This window comes from Prionailurus bengalensis, chromosome A2 (genome assembly GCF_016509475.1).
Source record: "Prionailurus bengalensis isolate Pbe53 chromosome A2, Fcat_Pben_1.1_paternal_pri, whole genome shotgun sequence".
NCBI classification, from domain to species: domain Eukaryota; kingdom Metazoa; phylum Chordata; class Mammalia; order Carnivora; family Felidae; genus Prionailurus; species Prionailurus bengalensis.
The window spans coordinates 125928020-125936819 of NC_057348.1; the positions used below are offsets into that span (position 1 = coordinate 125928020).

General features: G+C 46.4%; 1 long non-coding RNA gene across 2 annotated transcripts in view; it reads left to right on the top strand.

Annotated features, from left to right (window-relative positions):
- LOC122488098 overlaps positions 1-8240 on the top strand; it is a 46457-nt gene extending 38217 nt beyond the window's left edge. For both annotated transcript variants that reach the window (XR_006298574.1, XR_006298575.1), the window contains exon 3: positions 7988-8240. This is a non-coding gene — a long non-coding RNA (uncharacterized LOC122488098). The remainder of the gene's footprint in view (positions 1-7987) is intronic.
- The last annotated feature ends 560 nt before the right edge of the window (positions 8241-8800 follow it).

An 8800-nucleotide genomic window follows, 5' to 3' on the forward strand; every position in this document is an offset into this window, starting at 1 on the left:
CTCTTTGAAATCTGGAACCTAAGGCCCATCCATCCTTAAAGCACTTCAGTGCCAGCCATGGCATTATTCAGGGGATGTTCTCCAACGTCAAGTGGACTTCAAGGCCTAGGTCTAGGTTTCCAGCAATAAGAATCTGACTACTGGGAGACCAACTGTCAACTACCAAGGGCTGGAGGTTCTCCTTTCAGAAATACCATTAACAACCCACCCCACCTACAACCCCCTGCTGTTCCAGAGCCCAGAGAGGACTTCAAACCCTAAAGAACACTTTAAGATTGTTGTAAAACCATGCAAAACAAAAGTGTCTGGGGCAGATTCCTTCCAAGCTCACACAGTAAAGGTCATTCCCACCTGGCAAGGCTTAAGGCCAGAACACTTTCTCTTGTCCTTCTGAGACAGGAGTCCTGCATTGTGGCAAAGTCCCTGGCACAGGCGGGTTGGGAAGCTTGCGCCATGCCCCCCGTGTGACGGTTCTTGTGGATCGCGAACAGTGCTCCCCGCACCTGCGTTTCCCTGGAACACACTGAGCCTTTCCTTTCCCAACTGACTCTTCTGACACACAGTGGGATTTCAGTTCCTGTAGAAGGTGGTAGAATATCTACTCTGCACACTGGCACGGCATTTTCACCCTTAAGCTAATGATTTAATTCATTAATAATAGTGCCAAACACTAAGTTTTTGTGGATCGCAGTTTGTTTTAACTTTTGTCAGGAGACTGCAGAGAACACAGAGGGGGATGCTAATTTTTGCCATCTGAGACGAGGCAGGGAGAGACTGGCTGGATGCCCTTGTCACCCCAGAACCTGGGGAACCTGTGTCCACTCCACCGTGGAAGGAAGCTTGGACAGTGGGCAGTTGCCTTTGCTCTCGAACCCCACCTCTCTTGTTCTGGAGCCTCCTTTGTTTGGGATCCTCCCCAAATTAAACAGTTTTTTCCCAAAGGCAAAGGGCACCTTCACCTGGGAAGGGCCAGACGTCATTTCCCTCCACCTACTCACCCTGGCTCGGCATTCCTGAACCAAGCTCTTTGTGAAATCAGGCAGGTTCCCACCGCCCTTCCTGTCCTTGCCTGTGGCCTATGCTGAGAGGGCGGGGTATGAATGACAGCACAACAAGAATTCCAGGCTTGGCTATTTAATGCTCTGAAGCACTAAGCAAAGTGCCTTCAACGTATTCTTCCAGTTAAAATTTATCCCATTTCCAGATAAGGAGAAGGAGCCACAGAGAGGTCAAGAGTAGGTTATCTGGGCTCCACGGTGGTGGAGTTCTAATGGGGTCATTAAGAGGGAAAGGAACCCTGGAGACTGAAGACTGGTGTTGCTCATGGACTTGGATGATTGACAAGGGCTGCACTAGATAAAAGGGAGGGGGGGGCAGAAAAGTTAGCCCTGTTAGGCTCCTGTGGCTAGGGGGTAGGGCCCCAGTGGTCAAGGCTGGGCAGGGGGTTCGGGAATATGAATGAATTGGGCCAGGGCACAGCTAAACACACACCCCCAGTCATGGCTCGCCACACCCTCCTTCCCTAGTCTCACCAAATCTCTACCCTGGGATGTCACCTGACTATCTTGATTAGAGATGCTCATCTTTTCAGTGGTTTTGATATTGAGAAACCTGGTCATCCATTATTCTGCAAAATTACCATCTCCTAATTCCCAGAGAGCTTTGCAATAGTATCTTATTGCTTCAGTGGTTTCTTTCCCTTCTGCTGGCTCCCCCTCTCCGTCCATATAACAGAAAGAGTGTGTGGATGGGCCAGTGGTCAGTGCCGCCCCACCCTGGAGCTCTCTCTCTGCTTGCTCCACAGTCTGTTTTCTTAGATGCAGGATTTCTTGGGTTGAAAGCAGCCAGAGTGTTCACTCATTGAGCTAACCACTTGGCCAGTGAGATTCTGAGATGAGAAACACAGTCCCTGTGCTCAAGGGTGCTAAAGGGAAAAGAACCAGGTCTCTCCTGTTTCCTAGGGAATTTGGGGTAAGTTAATGACAGCAGAAATTTTTAGGGAGGGAACATCAATAAACGTTAGTAATTATTATTAATATTAATTATGATTGAGTCATGGGAATATCAGAATGTCTTGGAGTTATTTCCCCCATGGCAATAGAAATGCCTTTAATGGAAATACATTTTAGTTCACACTCAAATCCTCAGTTTAAATCCTAACTAGGGAAAAGAAAAGCAGAACAGCATCCATCGGGGCAAACTGACGGGCAAAAACACCAGCAGCCCCGCAGCCAAGAATGAAAGCCCAGAACTGAGGTCACTTGCGGGTTAATAATGAGTTCTTAATAATGTGGAAGTCACCAGTGATTGTGGAAACTCAGAGAAATTACACCATTTGACATACATCCATATCTAGCTTTCTTGGTTGGACAAAGCTCCCCACAACAGAAAATCCACAATTCTATAATAGTTACTGCTGCTTTGGGATACTTTTTTTTTCTTCCTACAATGAGGACAGTGACAATGGCCATAGGGTTTTCTTTATTCAGTGATGAGTGATGTTCCAGCCATCAATAGGGAGTGGATGGCCTGGTCACTGTGTGGGCTCCCACACTCACTTCCCTCCTGCCACTAAGTATCACCTTCATGGCTCACACCTGCCACTGGAATGACTGAGGCAGCAGGAAGAGGCTGAGCCCAGGAAGTGACTGGACAGGCCAGCAGGAGGGCAGATATCCCTGTGGATGTGAGGTCAGCGCTCGGATGAAGGAGGTGGAATTGCAGAAAGCGTGTGAAGCCGTGGGCAATCTCATGGCTCCAAGTCTGGAGTCAGTGATCCATCCACAGAACGCTGAGTCGGCCTACATCTGTTGACTTGATGGATGGACATCGCCATGCTAGATCTGCTGGAGACAGCACCGCGGGAACTTACGGTCACGATGTGGAGAGAAAGCCCGTGTGAGGGAGATCAGTTTAGCACCGTGTCAGTGCCACCAGGCCCCTTCCCCCCTCATAAGAGCACCATGACAGACCTCCACCTGGTCTTGTCAAGTCCCCGCCCACTGTCCCTATCTAGGTCCATCCTCCTAGCAGACATCAGAGAGACCTACCTACACTGACACTTTTCAGACTTCAAGGTGCGTGTGACTATCCTGGGGATCAAGTTGAAGTGCATGTTTTCTGAGATTCTGCACGTCTACTAAGTTCCCAGGGGAGACCAAGACCGCTGGTCAGTTGAAAAGCAAGGATTTAAAGCCCAGCAAAGGGTTAAAAGTGTGTGCTCCAGAGTGCCAGCAGTGTGACCTTCAGCAAGTCCCTCAGTCTCGCTCTGTTGTGTCCTTCCGTGTCAAGTGTGGCTGTGGTGAAGATTCCAGGGCTCCGTAGACAAAGCGTGCCCAGGCCACTGCCTGGCTCAGGGCGTGTGCTCCAGAGTCTGTGTGAACTGCTCTCGCCCTCCACTGTTGCAATCCTGTGGTACACTCACCGCCTGCGTGATAAGATCACCCTTGCGCCCTGCCCTCCTCCACACCTTTGCTTTTCCCTAGGTCTTGAATGCCCTTTTCTCCCCCTCCACCGGGCAAAGTCCTCTTCATTCTTCGGGGCTCCGAGACCCCAGAGCCCACCTCCCCGGGGATTGTTTAGATGTCTAAGTAGCACCTCTGCCCTGAGCTCTAGGAGAGCAGGACGTTTTTGCCCTTTGGTTTCCCAACTTGTACATCACCTGACACACAGGTTTCAACAGATGAAGAGTGAATGACACGACAAATACTTCAGGTCCTTCTATAACTGCTGTGCCTGGGCCCCACTCTAGATCTATTGAGGCAGCGTTTTAGCAGGTGAATCTCTGGCATGGGGTATGTGTGTGTGTGTGTGTGTGTGTGTGTGTGTGTGTATGTATATGTATATATATATAAATATATACACACATATATTAGCAAGAACCTCCTCTGATTATTTACTTGTTTAGCTAATTATACAAATGAGTATGGACTAGGGGCAGCTTTTTTATTCATTTATTCAGTGGCTTATAATCCATTACTATCACTATTTATTGCGGTGTTCAAATTGTCCCAGATTCAGCTTTCAGTCTGGTCCCTGGGTCCTTTTGACATGTTCCCATCACTCTTTAATTCCTTGGTTTTTTAATTTAATTTTCTTTAACGTTTTATTTAGTTTTGAGACAGAGACAGAGAATGAGTGGGGGAGGAGCAGAAAGAGAGGGAAACACAGAATCCGAAGCAGGCTCCAGGCTCTGAGCTGTCAGGACAGAGCCTGATGCGGGGCTTGAACCCACGAACCATGAGACCATGACCTGAGCCTAAGTTGGTCATTTAACTGACTGAATCACCCAGGTGCCTCCCTTGCTTTCTTGAGCAACAAGATGTTCCAGAGTCATCTTGTGGTGTATTTCCTGCAAAGCACACCAGGTGATCCTGATGCACACCTGGGTTTGGAAGCCATCATGCCCATCACCAGCCTCCCATCACCATCAGGGTTAGTTCTATTCCAGAGCCAGAATCTGTAGCAGGGGAAGATTCTTAAGCAGGAGCTGGTGAAGGGATCACAGTGTCCCTAAGACTCCCATGAAGCATCCCTGAGGATCTCACATACAGGCACAGATGACTCAGGCAAACTACCTGGCAAAGCTTCCCAGGTACCACTTGCCCAGCCAGTTACAAGTAGGCAAATGCCTAGAAGCATCCAAAGAAACAATTGAAGGAAACAGGAAGTAGGTGATACTGAGAAGGACTTTCTGAGTGGAATGTGCTTTCCAACAGGTAGAGAGAAGTCATCTTAACTTTATCTGTCTGCATGGGGCAATAATGGTCATGAGGTCTGGGTCCTGTCTCTTGAGCAACCAGCCCCAAGAAGTTCCCAGGGATGGAAGAGACTGGAAACTCCCATCAAGGAACACTGTGTGGTTTTCCTCTGAAGGCAGCAGGGTATCACAAATGCCTTGCACTAAACAGCACTTTTTTTTTTCCCTCCAAAGAACACAAAGCACTTTCATAGATGGCTCATTTGTTTGCAAATAATTTTCAATGCAAAAACATGTGTACAACCTGAACAGAGATGAAAACACTGTTTTCAAAAGGCTCACTTGGCACAAGAGCAGACACCCAGATCAATGGAACAGAATAGAGAACCCAGAAATGGACCCACAAACGTATGGCCAACTAATCTTTGACAAAGCAGGAAAGAATATCCAATGGAATAAAGACAGTCTCTTCAGCAAGTGGTGCTGGGAAAACTGGACAGCAACATTCAGAAGAATGCACCTGGACCATTTTCTTACACCATACATGAAAATAAACTCAAAATGGATGAATGTATCCACGGGATACAGGTGTGCTGTTTCGAAGGGACACATGCACCCCCATGTTTATAGCAGCATTATCAATAATAGCAAAAGTATGGAAAGAGCCCAAATGTCCATCGATGGATAAATGGATAATGAAGGTGTGGTGTATATATATATACAATGGAGTATTACTCAGCAATCAAAAAGAATGAAATCTTGCCATTTGAGACGACCTGGATGGAACTGGAGGGTATTATGCTAAGTGAAATTAGAGAAAGACAAAAATCATATGACTTCACTCATATGAGGACTTTAAGAGAAAAAACAGATGAACATAAGGGAAGGGAAACAAAACTAATATAAAAACAGGGAGGGGGCCAAAACAGAAGAGACTCATAAATATGGAGAACAAACTGAGGGTTGCTGGAATTGGGTTCTGGGTGGGGGGATGGGCTAAATGGGTAAGAGGCATTAAGGAATCTACTCCTGAAATCACTGTTGCACTATATGCTAACTAATTTGGATGTAAATTTTAAAAAATAAAAAATAAAAAAAAATACTAGGCTTACCCGTTTCTGAAAAAAAAAAAAGGCGTACTACCCTGTACTACCTTAGGTTTCTATAAGCCTAAAATTATTACAAAATAAGTTATTTTTTAAGATTCACCGTTTACAACACAACATCGTGGTAGAATAATGCTTTCACCCCCCATGGTTATTCACATCCTAATTCCCTGAACCTGGGAATATGTTTGTTACCTTCCCTGGTAAGAGGGTCTTGGCAGATTCAAATAAGGGAATCATGGAGAGATGGAGAGATTATTTTGGATTATTTGTGTGGGCCCATTGTAATTATAAAGTCATTGCAAGGGTGAGGCAGAGGTGTAGTGATGGAAGCAGAGGGGTGTGGTGGAGGGAGAGAGAGAGGAATAGAGATTGAAACTTGAAGATACCACCCTGCTGGGTTTGAAGATGGGGGAAGGGACCACAAACCCGTCACTAGAACCTGGAAAAGGTAAGGAAAAACATTCTCCCCTTGAGCCTCCAGAAGGAATGCAGTCCCGCTGCTACCTTGACTTTAAACACCATCTCAGACCCGTGACTTCTAAAACTGTAAGATAATACATTTGTGTTGGTTAAGCCCCTGCATTTGTGGTAATTTGTTAGAGCAGGGATAGGAGACTAATACAAACATTAATTTCAAAATTCTTTTGCAAAATTCTCCACATGGTTCTTCTATGAACCGGTTTGCTTTTCAGTCATATCCTATTCACGTTTCCACGTCACATTTAACTGTTCACATAAAAATGCAGCTGTAACGAAAAGTACTCTTTCTTTCCCCACCATTGATGCCCTCACTGCCCATCTTTCTGTGGCTGCTACTGCTGTTGTTCTGTACTAATAAGACTCATTAGCTTGAGGTTACCCACTTAACGTGAGCCTCATGCTCTAATACCACTTGAGTTTCATTAAGCATCTATTACTATCCTTTCCTTGAATGCAAATACAAATGGGCCTTCACTTGTGCAGATGCCATAAATATTCCCCAATGCAGACTGTCAGCTGTCTGCAGGACATTCCTCTCCAGATGGGGCACAGATCCCCTCCCCCACAGCCTCTGCTGTAGGCAGATGGTCCTGAAAATGAAATTACTGGCATCCCAAAGTTGACCTGGAAAATAAACTATTCATTGTTCAAAATCTACTTCTCCCTTTCACTCGTGGCCATGCAGAAGCCCCAGTGACAGTGGTTTGTCTGGAGCGGCTGGCAGCATATTGGCTCCAGAGCAATCCCAACAGGTAGGCATTCCCTGCTCGTGTCACCTGCATTCGCATGTCAACCACAGATGACCCTGTTTCCCATTTTCCCATCACAGCTCCCGAGACTTCCCTGCCCAGGTTGGAAACGGGCTTTCAAATTAGGCAAACCTGTATACAGAAGAGCCCTGATTAAGTTACACCCCTGTAGCCAGTCACATGCTACAGAATAAACTATTGAATGATTAACTTCAGTGAGAATGCACCAAGGACAAACAAATATAGGGTGTATCCCCCATATTTCCTTCCAAGCCTGTCACACTAATGGCTGGTGAAACCATAGCCAGATTGAGCTGTGGGAAATGCTTCAGTCCCTTCCAGTTGATGGTGTCTTCTGTCATTCTCTATTGATCTTATGTACCACACACTTCCTGTCGCCCTCCAGTCTCTTCTGGATGGCTCACCCCTTCTGCTAGGGCTTCAAATATAATAATAAGGAAAGGGGTCTCCTTCTTTCTAGCTACAACTGCTCAAATTTCATGTTTCTAGGCCCTATGTTCAGGAGCCCTGCTCTCCTGGTTGCTCCGTGCTACTGCACAGGTCTGTGCAGATGTAGATGTTGAGATGTGGGCTCTGCAGGGTGGGCTGCCCAGAACCCCGAGATGGCCCCGTGCTCTGTGATGCTCGCCTGCCCTGACCACCCCATCTGTCTGAGTTGTACTGTGTCTCTGGGAAGAATTTTCTTGTCTTTAGACTTATGCTTCTTCTAGGCTGAGAACAACCTGAAAAAAAGGCCCTTTGGAGAGGAAATAATCGATTTTGTATTTTGACTGCCTGTATTTTGACATCAAGCCTGCCCTGGTTGCAGCAATGTGCGATACCACTACTTAATTTTTCTGTGCCCAGACCCAAAAGGACCACACAATGAGACTTTATAAAGTTTCGATTAAATAAACCACACTGATCTGCTTTTTTTTGCTTTTGTTTAGGAAATCTACCTTAGGTTGAAGATCAACCTGAAAGTTCTCTGTTATCAAGAGAAAGCTTTTAATACAGACAGTACTGATGGAGGGGAAAACAAGGTATTCCAAAAGTGAAGAAATCTGAGGGATTTTCAAGCAGGTAAGGTCTATTTGGGAAAGTCTTCCTTCCCATTTTGATTTATTCTAAAAAAAATTTTTTTTAATGTTTATTTATTTATTTTTGAGAGTGAGACAGAGTGAGAGTGAGGAAAGAGCAGAGAGAGAGGGAGACACAGAATCGGAAACAGGCTCCAGGCTCTGAGCTGTCAGCACAGAGCCTGACGTGAGGCTCGAACCCATGAACTGTGGGATCATGACCTGAGCTGAAGTCAGACGCTTAACCGACTGAGCCACCCAGGTGCCCCCCATTTTGATTTATTCTAAAGGAATTAGTATGTCTTGGGGTAGACAGAGAGGGGGAAGGATTATAAAGAATGTGGCTCATCTGGCTTGTGGTTGCTGAGCCTCCAGCTAGATCAGGTGGCTTGGGGTCACCATCATGGGCTGTTGGCTGTAAGCTCTCTCAGAGCAACTGCTGCCCTTACATGGAATACTAATATCAGTGGCCAACTTTCCAGGGAACACAGAATTCCTGGGCCTTGTTCCATCCAGTCAGTAAGCCCACTCGATGTCAGACACAGTCAACGGTCCTGAGGGGGAGACTCTTGGGTTCATCAAAGGTGAATAGAAGTTTCTGGATGTACAATCCCAGCCACTCTCCTTCCTCCATGAGAAGGGAGCCCTGTCTGGTCTGGCTGATTGGACCTGGCCCAGCCCTGT